Here is a 14249-nt window from a genome sequence, read left to right on the forward strand (position 1 = left end):
TTTTTTATAGTAACGTATTATACATTCACATACTGAAGGAAAAAAAAATAGAAGATTAATTCAAATTTCATATATAATTCAGTTTCGACATATTATTTGACAAACATACAAATATTGTAGGTATTTTATTAAAAATATAACTCTGTTTACAATTTGTAATAATTTTAATAAAGAAAAGTGATCATAAATCTGTTTCTTCGAGTTTTACAAAGTATGATTTACAATAGTGAAGTGGATAGTAGATAGCCAAAAAATTATATATTAAATAAAAATAAAATTATATATAATAATAATAAAATAATGTGTGTAATAATATACTACACACATTCACATTTGCATACTTGATACTTCAAGAGGAAAAAGTACATTTGACTTTGTAAGAGAAACAAAATAGTATAAGAATACCAATATATATATATATGGAATATATTAATTCAAGTTTGATATATTAAAATTTTGACATATTTGACAAACATAAAAATATACTTGTTTCTTTAAGAAAATAACTATGCTTATAATATATTATAAATTTGATATAACTTAATATAACTCGTTATAAATCTTATGCTTTTACCTTTTCAAAGTATTGTTTAGAATATAGTGAACAGACACATAGCAGAAAATCCGAAGGCATTAAAAATACATTTGACATTTGATTCAGAGAAGAAAATACAAAGAAATATAGCAGAACAAATAGAAAATTAATTTTATTTTGGTTACTTAATTTTTTTAAGTTGATTATGCAACCATGTTTTTATTTGCGGAGATGATCTATGTCTTAAGCAAGAGTTTTGTTTTATGACTTCATGAATTGCCTGTAACGAAGGTAACTTGCCATTTCTTATGATTTCATCGAATGCTGTTAGCACCACTGTTTTTTCACATTCACTCCATCGTTTTCGCTTTATGTGACCATGTGGAGAACCTATAAAAATGTTGGCCATTTGTACAATGTTACTATATGGAGAACCAAAAAAATGACCATTTGTGCAGTGTTAGAATTTTCGTACCAACTGTATAAGTTGGTATAGTATAATTAGAAGTTTTGTATGAACTGTATAAGTTATATAAAGTAAGTACTTATAGAATCAATTTATAAATTATAATTTTATTAAATATTATGCTACATATAATTTACTCGATCGACCTATATCATACTTTATATCATACTTTTTATTTTAAATTTTAACAACTGAATAATCAATGAAAACATTGTCAGTTGAATAGATTTGCTGTAGCGTAATGTAAATTTTTAAATTAAGATTATTTCTCATTAAGAGATTACATTTTAACTTATTTAAATTTTAATAGTTGACGAAATAAGTCGAGTAAATTTAATGTGACACAATGTAAATATGTAGGTGTAAATTGAAAATTATGCCATTGACCAATCAATTGTTAAATTATAAGTTTTGCCTTTATATTTTGACACAATAATCATTGACACGTGATTGTCTCTAGTATCATAATATATTTGTTCGCATCGTATGCTCCAACATGCTCCTACTCGCTCCAATACTATAGCTCCAATCTATAGTATTACGTTACGTATATTATAGATTGGAGTGTATTGGAGCGAGTAGGAGCATGTTGGGGTATTGCGACACGAGCAAACCTAATATAGCTTGCAACTTTCTCACACGTGTGCGCGTATTTATTATGATAATAAATTCAAAATAAAACATTATAATATACTTACTAGACCGTCTTTTAATTTTTGGTACATTTGCAATTCCTGATTTAGATGTATTATCAAATGAGCTATTATCATTTGTTTCTGTAATTAGAATATATATCGTATTGGTAGATGTCACGTAGTTAATAAGGATATTTTGATAGAGATTTATGTAAATGACACAATGTTCTCATGACTCACATAAAATTAACATCATTAGTATAATTAATTATTTATGATAATTTGTACCTTCATTTATAGCTGCTTCTATATTTTCTCCCCTAATATCTTGTTCATCATTGTTGCTACTATCTTCACTGAAACTTTCCTCTGTACTTTGAGAATCACATCCATGAGCCGCTTCTAAATGTTGTGTAATATTCAAAATATCACGACTAATAATGGGTTGCCTGTACACTTCCCTGTGTATTTTTTCAGCATGTCCCATGAAGTTTGCAAGATCAGATATTTCTGTGTCAGCAAGCTCCATACTTGCACAAAATGTAGCAATGTGCTTTCTTAGCTTAGTGCCGCGTAATAAATGTGCAACTTTTGCATTACAATCTTCAGAAAATTTTCTCATAAGAACACAAGCTCTTAAATATTTAAAACGTTTTCGATTATAGCTTGGAAGACCAAAGATGTATGGATTTTCTGCAGAAACTTTCGCGTTTTCGCGAAATTGTAGTATTAATTTTATACATTCTAATAAACTGCAATTTAATATCACAGGTACTGTGCGACCAAGTTTGCCTCTAATCACAAAGCGTACATATTTCTTTGCTGCTTCTTGTGCTTTTAATGAAATTTTTTTAAAGAGATCAGTTGTGTCTAGATCAATACCTTTATACTGTTCAAAATCTGCTATAAGCATGCGTTCAATTTCACCAGCTCGTTTACGATTGAATAATTGAACTGAGGTTAACGTACATTCTGTCAATGTCAACCAAGTTTCATATGTGTATTCGTTCGTTAAATCGTCACATGCTTTCTGTCGTTTACATTTTAAGTACATATACAATTTAGCTATGTCATCCAATGATGGAAGATCATCATTTTTTTGTCTTTGATGTTGTAAGCGTGTTTCCATAACTGTTTTGTTAACACTGGTACCATAATCTTCTGTTAATAATTCTAAAAAGTCTTTGACTAAAACTTTTCTCTCATTATCTTGACGTTTTATGCATTCCGTAATGAGTAGGTGACCAACTTTTTTTATTAATGTTCCCAACATGGCTGCTGTAGTAGGTTTAGAATAAATTCCTACTTCATCATCTAAACCCGCTACTTTGTTAACTGTACTAATAACGTCTTCATAAAATTTTGGATAATATATAGATTCCAAATCAATTATATCTTTATTACTCTCTTTAATAGTTAACAGAAAACGGCCTAACAGTCTTAGGTGTGCGCGGATCATGTCATGCTGGTGTTGAAGTTTATATTTAATAGACAACTTGTTACCATATAAAATAACGAGTTTATCATATCTTATTACACGACACACATCATCCTCTCTTATCACAGGTAATATTACAGATCGTAATTTTCTGTTAGCCGCGCTATGTACTCTACCTAAAATTGAACGTCCCAAAACTGTTACAGCTTTAGTGTGCTTGCTATTACGACCAGTACATCGATAAAAATGTTGGCGAAGTGAAATTTTGGAGAAAAAGCCATGACATTTAGCGCAAGGTAAATAATCTTTAACTTCCTTATTTTTTGAAGCTTGTGGTCTTCGACAGACAATTAAATCACCTTTCCCGATATTACTGTCAGTGTTGTACTGAAAATTTCCTTTGCGTCTAATTGTATCTATTATTTTCAATCTTTCTCTACATTTTTTAGGCAGTAAACTGAATTTTTTAACTTCATCTTCATTGGAATGAATGGTCTCCAAATGACGTGCTATCTTCGTATGTAACTTTTTACAAAAGAAGCAACAATTTTTTTTTATCTTTAGTACTGCTAGATGAAGTTGGAATGTATAAATCTTTATCATCAAGTACTCCTACTGCTGGTACTTCTACTGATTTGTTGATTTCCAGAGACGTATTTGATTTATTAGATCGCTCTTTGCATTTGTCGTTTTCATCCTCCTCGTCCTTATCATCGTCATCATTACAAGATTCTGAATAAGATTCATTTGATGGATAATATTCAGAATCATCATTGGATTCGCTCTCCACTATATCTCCATTGCTGTAAAAGTGTATTATAATAAAAAATTCTTAAATATAACAGGAATAAGGAAATAACATTTTAATTATTCACACCGCATAATTAAAAAATCGCACGTGCTTCTTGATTTTCTTTAAATTATTATTTAATGCATTAATCACTTTTTTAACCAAATTTTTTATCATTTTTGCAATTATTAGCGTTGCAGGTTAAATGTTTGTAAATATTAACATACTACTATTGACAATCATGGGTGTCCAAAACAATAAACAACGATTTAAATATCGATTCAATCAATGCGAACATTTTCTGTCAGTAAAATGTTGCAAATAAAATCTTTGTTCAATAGAAACCGTAAATTTTATGCGTTGAAACGTTAAGTAGAGATCCAATATACTACGAAACAATAATTTTATGTAAAAAGTGAATAAATAAACTCCAAAGTAAATAAATAAGCCATATTAATATCAGTAATTATAAATTAATGAGCTAAATATATATATTCCTTATACGTTACTTGGGATAATCTTACCTGCGTTTGATAACACAGCCGCTGCAATGTTAGTATCGTCTTTTTTATTGTTATTTATAGTATCATCTTTTTTATTATTATTTATAGTATCATCTTTTTCATTATTATTTATAGTATCATCTTTCTCATTATTATTTATAGTATCATCTTTTTCATTATTATTTTTAGTATCATCTTTTTCATTATCTTTATCTAAAACGAGAAATTATTGTAGTTTTCCAAATTAACCAATATTTATAAAATGTGCTTGTATCAATTATGATAATGTCTTGAAAAAATTCTAATGTAGTACATATATATGTATATACATTAATGTTATCTATGTTTGATGCAATATTAATATCATTATTCAGGTTTTTGCTATTTTCTTTATCTGAAACGAGTAATTTAACAAGTTTATAAATTAAGGCCCCTGAACCCGGCACCATGTTTGAAATTGTGACGTCAGAGGCGAGAAATGACACACGAGAATTCTTGCGTGCCATTTTTTAATAAAAAGATATTTTGATGAAATAATATTATAGATCGCTTTAGCACACTTGTAAAATTGTCCGAAAACTATCCTTTTCCGTTGACAGTTAATAAACAACCGTATGAATGTGATATGAAGCTTATCATGCGAGGAAATACGCGGTTTGACAACAATTTTACGAGTGTACTAAAGCGATCTATAGTGTTATTTGATCAAAATATATTTTTATTTAAAAAGGCACGCAAAAATTCTCAGCGTGTCATTTCTCGTCTCTGACGTCACGATTCCAACATAGCCGCGGCGAGTACCCAGGAGCCTTTATGAATATTTGTATAATTTGCATTACATTAAACGTACAATACTTTGAAAAATTCTAAATCTGCATACACATATTGGTTCTTACCTATATCTGATGACACAACAGAAATATTTTCAACATTGTTATATGTTTTACTACTATCTTTATCTAGAATAAAAAATTATAAATTTAAGAATGTAATTTTATAAATTTTCACTCATAGTATGCTTATATTATAAATTATACACGTAATATTTTTAGGCTTTCCAGTTGGTATATTTACATTTTTAATGTGTATTTTTGTAATTAATATATGTTATAACCCAATATATAAAATAAAGTTTTTAATATAGAGATATAGATTTGTTTGTTTTGTTGCATGTTTTTTTAGACACGTTTTACTAGTTGCTGTTTCTTTTCTCCAATGCCTGAATATATACGTTCTGCTATTTTTAAGTATGAAAAGTATATAAAGTACAAGTAAAACGAACAAACTTTATGAGAGGTGAACTCATAGTTTATATGAGGTGTATACCACACTTACATTATGAGAGGTGTTATTAATACTATATTTGAAAATGTGAGTAAAAAATTTGTTCTATTCAAACAACAGGCATATCTTAAAGATATCTAATAAAAGTGAGGTCTGTCAGATGTCTTTAAGACATGCTTGTTGTTGGTTACTTACTTCTATTGATATTATGCAAACTTATTTTTGGGATTCCTCTTTCCAAATTTTTTTTAAGTATATTTAAATACTCAACATTTGCTGGAATAAAAGAAATATATATAATGTTTTTTATTACAATATGAATAGGACCTATCCAGGTGCATTTTCAATATTTTTGTGAAAATGTATTGTGTGTGTGCGTGCGTATTCGTGCGTGCGTATGCGTGCGTATGCGTGTGTGCGTGCTTGTGCGTGCGTGTGCATGCTTGTACGTGCTTGTGTGTGCGTGTGCGTGCGTGTATGAGCGTGTGTGCGCGTGTGTAATTGACACGTAATCTGTAAAATTTTTCAAAAGATTTTTACAAAAAAAGTGACTTACGATGCCGCACTACAACTTCTACTTTACAATGTATTCCATTAATTTTTACTTTCTTAGCACGTAAACTGCGTATACGCGAGGGAAGTCGCGAGATTTTACAAATATAATACGTTTTGTCGGAAAATTTAATTAATGCGAACATGTTTTCCGCAAGCTTTAACACAACAATATGTAACAATTGAGACTGCTAAATAATAAAAGGCGAAAACAAATGACAAGAAACAAAAAGGTTTATGCTCAACAATCGCTTCTTAAGCCTTGTGTACACGATGCTAAATCTCGGACTCGAGGTCTGCGTTCCGAGAAATGTCACCGCCAAGTTGATTGCAAGTTAATTGGCTACACATATATCGTGACACAAGACTATAGATTGTCGGCTGCTGTTCCGAATTCGGAACAGCAGCCGACAGTCCGATAGTCTTATGTCACGAGAAATGTGTAGCCAATTAACTTGCAATCAACTTATTGGTTACATTTCTCGGACGCGAGACCTCGAGACCGAGTTCTAGCATCGTGTACACAAGGCTTAAGAAGCGATTGTTGAGCATAAACCTTTTTGTTTCTTGTCATTTGTTTTCGCCTTTTATTATTTAGCAGTCTCAATTGTTACATATTGTTGTGTTAAAGCTTGCGGAAAACATGTTCGCATTAATTAAATTTTCCGACAAAACGTATTATATTTGTAAAATCTCGCGACTTCCCTCGCGTATACGCAGTTTACGTGCTAAGAAAGTAAAAATTAATGGAATACATTGTAAAGTAGAAGCTGTAGTGCGGCATCGTAAGTCACTTTTTTTGTAAAAATCTTTTGAAAAATTTTACAGATTACGTGTCAATTACACACGCGCACACACGCTCATACACGCACGCACACGCACACACAAGCACATACAAGCATGCACACGCACGCACAAGCACGCACACACGCATACGCACGCATACGCACGCACGAATACGCACGCACACACACAATACATTTTCACAAAAATATTGAAAATGCACCTGGATAGGTCCTATTCATATTGTAATAAAAAACATTATATATATTTTTTTTATTCCAGCAAATGTTGAGTATTTAAATATACTTAAAAAAAATTTGGAAAGAGGAATCCCAAAAATAAGTTTGCATAATATCAATAGAAGTAAGTAACCAACAACAAGCATGTCTTAAAGACATCTGACAGACCTCACTTTTATTAGATATCTTTAAGATATGCCTGTTGTTTGAATAGAACAAATTTTTTACTCACATTTTCAAATATAGTATTAATAACACCTCTCATAATGTAAGTGTGGTATACACCTCATATAAACTATGAGTTCACCTCTCATAAAGTTTGTTCGTTTTACTTGTACTTTATATACTTTTCATACTTAAAAATAGCAGAACGTATATATTCAGGCATTGGAGAAAAGAAACAGCAACTAGTAAAACGTGTCTAAAAAAACATGCAACAAAACAAACAAATCTATATCTCTATATTAAAAACTTTATTTTATATATTGGGTTATAACATATATTAATTACAAAAATACACATTAAAAATGTAAATATACCAACTGGAAAGCCTAAAAATATTACGTGTATAATTTATAATATAAGCATACTATGAGTGAAAATTTATAAAATTACATTCTTAAATTTATAATTTTTTATTCTAGATAAAGATAGTAGTAAAACATATAACAATGTTGAAAATATTTCTGTTGTGTCATCAGATATAGGTAAGAACCAATATGTGTATGCAGATTTAGAATTTTTCAAAGTATTGTACGTTTAATGTAATGCAAATTATACAAATATTCATAAAGGCTCCTGGGTACTCGCCGCGGCTATGTTGGAATCGTGACGTCAGAGACGAGAAATGACACGCTGAGAATTTTTGCGTGCCTTTTTAAATAAAAATATATTTTGATCAAATAACACTATAGATCGCTTTAGTACACTCGTAAAATTGTTGTCAAACCGCGTATTTCCTCGCATGATAAGCTTCATATCACATTCATACGGTTGTTTATTAACTGTCAACGGAAAAGGATAGTTTTCGGACAATTTTACAAGTGTGCTAAAGCGATCTATAATATTATTTCATCAAAATATCTTTTTATTAAAAAATGGCACGCAAGAATTCTCGTGTGTCATTTCTCGCCTCTGACGTCACAATTTCAAACATGGTGCCGGGTTCAGGGGCCTTAATTTATAAACTTGTTAAATTACTCGTTTCAGATAAAGAAAATAGCAAAAACCTGAATAATGATATTAATATTGCATCAAACATAGATAACATTAATGTATATACATATATATGTACTACATTAGAATTTTTTCAAGACATTATCATAATTGATACAAGCACATTTTATAAATATTGGTTAATTTGGAAAACTACAATAATTTCTCGTTTTAGATAAAGATAATGAAAAAGATGATACTAAAAATAATAATGAAAAAGATGATACTATAAATAATAATGAGAAAGATGATACTATAAATAATAATGAAAAAGATGATACTATAAATAATAATAAAAAAGATGATACTATAAATAACAATAAAAAAGACGATACTAACATTGCAGCGGCTGTGTTATCAAACGCAGGTAAGATTATCCCAAGTAACGTATAAGGAATATATATATTTAGCTCATTAATTTATAATTACTGATATTAATATGGCTTATTTATTTACTTTGGAGTTTATTTATTCACTTTTACATAAAATTATTGTTTCGTAGTATATTGGATCTCTACTTAACGTTTCAACGCATAAAATTTACGGTTTCTATTGAACAAAGATTTTATTTGCAACATTTTACTGACAGAAAATGTTCGCATTGATTGAATCGATATTTAAATCGTTGTTTATTGTTTTGGACACCCATGATTGTCAATAGTAGTATGTTAATATTTACAAACATTTAACCTGCAACGCTAATAATTGCAAAAATGATAAAAAATTTGGTTAAAAAAGTGATTAATGCATTAAATAATAATTTAAAGAAAATCAAGAAGCACGTGCGATTTTTTAATTATGCGGTGTGAATAATTAAAATGTTATTTCCTTATTCCTGTTATATTTAAGAATTTTTTATTATAATACACTTTTACAGCAATGGAGATATAGTGGAGAGCGAATCCAATGATGATTCTGAATATTATCCATCAAATGAATCTTATTCAGAATCTTGTAATGATGACGATGATAAGGACGAGGAGGATGAAAACGACAAATGCAAAGAGCGATCTAATAAATCAAATACGTCTCTGGAAATCAACAAATCAGTAGAAGTACCAGCAGTAGGAGTACTTGATGATAAAGATTTATACATTCCAACTTCATCTAGCAGTACTAAAGATAAAAAAAAAATTGTTGCTTCTTTTGTAAAAAGTTACATACGAAGATAGCACGTCATTTGGAGACCATTCATTCCAATGAAGATGAAGTTAAAAAATTCAGTTTACTGCCTAAAAAATGTAGAGAAAGATTGAAAATAATAGATACAATTAGACGCAAAGGAAATTTTCAGTACAACACTGACAGTAATATCGGGAAAGGTGATTTAATTGTCTGTCGAAGACCACAAGCTTCAAAAAATAAGGAAGTTAAAGATTATTTACCTTGCGCTAAATGTCATGGCTTTTTCTCCAAAATTTCACTTCGCCAACATTTTTATCGATGTACTGGTCGTAATAGCAAGCACACTAAAGCTGTAACAGTTTTGGGACGTTCAATTTTAGGTAGAGTACATAGCGCGGCTAACAGAAAATTACGATCTGTAATATTACCTGTGATAAGAGAGGATGATGTGTGTCGTGTAATAAGATATGATAAACTCGTTATTTTATATGGTAACAAGTTGTCTATTAAATATAAACTTCAACACCAGCATGACATGATCCGCGCACACCTAAGACTGTTAGGCCGTTTTCTGTTAACTATTAAAGAGAGTAATAAAGATATAATTGATTTGGAATCTATATATTATCCAAAATTTTATGAAGACGTTATTAGTACAGTTAACAAAGTAGCGGGTTTAGATGATGAAGTAGGAATTTATTCTAAACCTACTACAGCAGCCATGTTGGGAACATTAATAAAAAAAGTTGGTCACCTACTCATTACGGAATGCATAAAACGTCAAGATAATGAGAGAAAAGTTTTAGTCAAAGACTTTTTAGAATTATTAACAGAAGATTATGGTACCAGTGTTAACAAAACAGTTATGGAAACACGCTTACAACATCAAAGACAAAAAAATGATGATCTTCCATCATTGGATGACATAGCTAAATTGTATATGTACTTAAAATGTAAACGACAGAAAGCATGTGACGATTTAACGAACGAATACACATATGAAACTTGGTTGACATTGACAGAATGTACGTTAACCTCAGTTCAATTATTCAATCGTAAACGAGCTGGTGAAATTGAACGCATGCTTATAGCAGATTTTGAACAGTATAAAGGTATTGATCTAGACACAACTGATCTCTTTAAAAAAATTTCATTAAAAGCACAAGAAGCAGCAAAGAAATATGTACGCTTTGTGATTAGAGGCAAACTTGGTCGCACAGTACCTGTGATATTAAATTGCAGTTTATTAGAATGTATAAAATTAATACTACAATTTCGCGAAAACGCGAAAGTTTCTGCAGAAAATCCATACATCTTTGGTCTTCCAAGCTATAATCGAAAACGTTTTAAATATTTAAGAGCTTGTGTTCTTATGAGAAAATTTTCTGAAGATTGTAATGCAAAAGTTGCACATTTATTACGCGGCACTAAGCTAAGAAAGCACATTGCTACATTTTGTGCAAGTATGGAGCTTGCTGACACAGAAATATCTGATCTTGCAAACTTCATGGGACATGCTGAAAAAATACACAGGGAAGTGTACAGGCAACCCATTATTAGTCGTGATATTTTGAATATTACACAACATTTAGAAGCGGCTCATGGATGTGATTCTCAAAGTACAGAGGAAAGTTTCAGTGAAGATAGTAGCAACAATGATGAACAAGATATTAGGGGAGAAAATATAGAAGCAGCTATAAATGAAGGTACAAATTATCATAAATAATTAATTATACTAATGATGTTAATTTTATGTGAGTCATGAGAACATTGTGTCATTTACATAAATCTCTATCAAAATATCCTTATTAACTACGTGACATCTACCAATACGATATATATTCTAATTACAGAAACAAATGATAATAGCTCATTTGATAATACATCTAAATCAGGAATTGCAAATGTACCAAAAATTAAAAGACGGTCTAGTAAGTATATTATAATGTTTTATTTTGAATTTATTATCATAATAAATACGCGCACACGTGTGAGAAAGTTGCAAGCTATATTAGGTTTGCTCGTGTCGCAATACCCCAACATGCTCCTACTCGCTCCAATACACTCCAATCTATAATATACGTAACGTAATACTATAGATTGGAGCTATAGTATTGGAGCGAGTAGGAGCATGTTGGAGCATACGATGCGAACAAATATATTATGATACTAGAGACAATCACGTGTCAATGATTATTGTGTCAAAATATAAAGGCAAAACTTATAATTTAACAATTGATTGGTCAATGGCATAATTTTCAATTTACACCTACATATTTACATTGTGTCACATTAAATTTACTCGACTTATTTCGTCAACTATTAAAATTTAAATAAGTTAAAATGTAATCTCTTAATGAGAAATAATCAATTTAAAAATTTACATTACGCTTGACAATGTACAGTTGTTAAAATTTAAAATAAAAAGTATGATATAAAGTATGATATAGGTCGATCGAGTAAATTATATGTAGCATAATATTTAATAAAATTATAATTTATAAATTGATTCTATAAGTACTTACTTTATATAACTTATACAGTTCATACAAAACTTCTAATTATACTATACCAACTTATACAGTTGGTACGAAAATTCTAACACTGCACAAATGGTCATTTTTTTGGTTCTCCATATAGTAACATTGTACAAATGGCCAACATTTTTATAGGTTCTCCACATGGTCACATAAAGCGAAAACGATGGAGTGAATGTGAAAAAACAGTGGTGCTAACAGCATTCGATGAAATCATAAGAAATGGCAAGTTACCTTCGTTACAGGCAATTCATGAAGTCATAAAACAAAACTCTTGCTTAAGACATAGATCATCTCCGCAAATAAAAACATGGTTGCATAATCAACTTAAAAAAATTAAGTAACCAAAATAAAATTAATTTTCTATTTGTTCTGCTATATTTCTTTGTATTTTCTTCTCTGAATCAAATGTCAAATGTATTTTTAATGCCTTCGGATTTTCTGCTATGTGTCTGTTCACTATATTCTAAACAATACTTTGAAAAGGTAAAAGCATAAGATTTATAACGAGTTATATTAAGTTATATCAAATTTATAATATATTATAAGCATAGTTATTTTCTTAAAGAAACAAGTATATTTTTATGTTTGTCAAATATGTCAAAATTTTAATATATCAAACTTGAATTAATATATTCCATATATATATATATTGGTATTCTTATACTATTTTGTTTCTCTTACAAAGTCAAATGTACTTTTTCCTCTTGAAGTATCAAGTATGCAAATGTGAATGTGTGTAGTATATTATTACACACAATTATTTTATTATTATTATATATAATTTTATTTTTATTTAATATATAATTTTTTGGCTATCTACTATCCACTTCACTATTGTAAATCATACTTTGTAAAACTCGAAGAAACAGATTTATGATCACTTTTCTTTATTAAAATTATTACAAATTGTAAACAGAGTTATATTTTTAATAAAATACCTACAATATTTGTATGTTTGTCAAATAATATGTCGAAACTGAATTATATATGAAATTTGAATTAATCTTCTATTTTTTTTTTCCTTCAGTATGTGAATGTATAATACGTTACTATAAAAAATATGCTATACTTCTTCTGTTATCTGTCGACTCACTATTATAAACAATTCTCCATAGAACTAAACGCAATAGATTTAGGATCATTTACGTTTATTGAAAACCTTATATATTTTCAGCCACAGTTCTTTTCTTAATAAACTATAGATATAATATTTGTACATTCGTCAAGTAATACAAGCATACGTTACCTAATAACAGATTTATTACATATCATTATCAATATATCATTATCATCATTATCTCGATTTTAATAAATAATAATTATGATTACAAAAAAAGCCATGCAAACAAACATCTTGAATCATACAAAACACAACGATACACTTTTTTCAGGAAAACAGAACTGTGTACCTTTTTTTATCCTTATGTCTCTCATCTTACTAGCATCAAGCATCCTTGAAAATACAAAAAAAATATATTGTAGAAAAATTAAATATTATGAAATAATTGAGCGCCGAAAACGTTCTTCTTAATTTCTTACGTTTTTCTAAAATTCTTGTCATAAGCGTTTTTTATGGATGGTTATATTTTGTTGACAGATTTCCTAACCTTACATATCAAAAAAATTTATTAATAATGTTTAGTTTGTCCCGTTAATCCCAGATTTTGTTAAAAGTCATTTAATGTCTTTTCGTATAAAAACAAGTGGTAGAAAAGTAAAAATCGTTACTCGGCACTATTAAAAAAATAATATGTTCTTAAAAATTATGCTTTTAAAGATTAAAAAATCTGTCGTATCAAAATACAACAATATCAGCTGTATATAATTAATGAATAGATTATCTTAAATATAAACACAGATTATAAATACCGGTCTGAATCTTCCATTTATCTAATTGGTGCATTCAGCCGACACAACAGTTGTGTGAGCGCACACTGCCGTTGGAGTATTCCATCAGATCTTTAATATATCATATAAAGGATGTCCGATTTTAATTGTCCCAGGCAAATATCTCAAAAAATGCGCGAGATACGAAGAAACGTTTTAGACAAGAGTTTCATGACTTCGAGGGGAACATAAGACGGTACGGTTAATTTGATAGTCGTTTGAAGGTCACATGAAGGTCACTTTTAATTTTTTAAATG

The 14249-nt window shown here is 29.3% G+C and overlaps 2 long non-coding RNA genes across 2 annotated transcripts; one reads left to right on the forward strand and one right to left on the reverse strand.

Moving 5' to 3' along the window:
• Positions 1–311: 311 nt before the first annotated feature.
• On the reverse strand, positions 312–6474 carry LOC136998457 (uncharacterized). The gene is made up of 3 exons (XR_010889033.1): positions 1925–6474; positions 1700–1777; positions 312–925 (listed from the first exon to the last, which is right to left on the reverse strand). It is a non-coding gene; the product is annotated as an uncharacterized lncRNA (long non-coding RNA).
• Positions 6475–7163: 689 nt separating this feature from the next.
• Positions 7164–13340, forward strand: LOC136998458 (uncharacterized). Its single transcript, XR_010889035.1, has 3 exons — positions 7164–11271; positions 11419–11496; positions 12238–13340. It is a non-coding gene; the product is annotated as an uncharacterized lncRNA (long non-coding RNA).
• Positions 13341–14249: the final 909 nt, after the last annotated feature.

The sequence above is a fragment of the Linepithema humile genome, chromosome 3 (genome assembly GCF_040581485.1).
Source record: "Linepithema humile isolate Giens D197 chromosome 3, Lhum_UNIL_v1.0, whole genome shotgun sequence".
In the NCBI taxonomy this organism is placed as follows: domain Eukaryota; kingdom Metazoa; phylum Arthropoda; class Insecta; order Hymenoptera; family Formicidae; genus Linepithema; species Linepithema humile.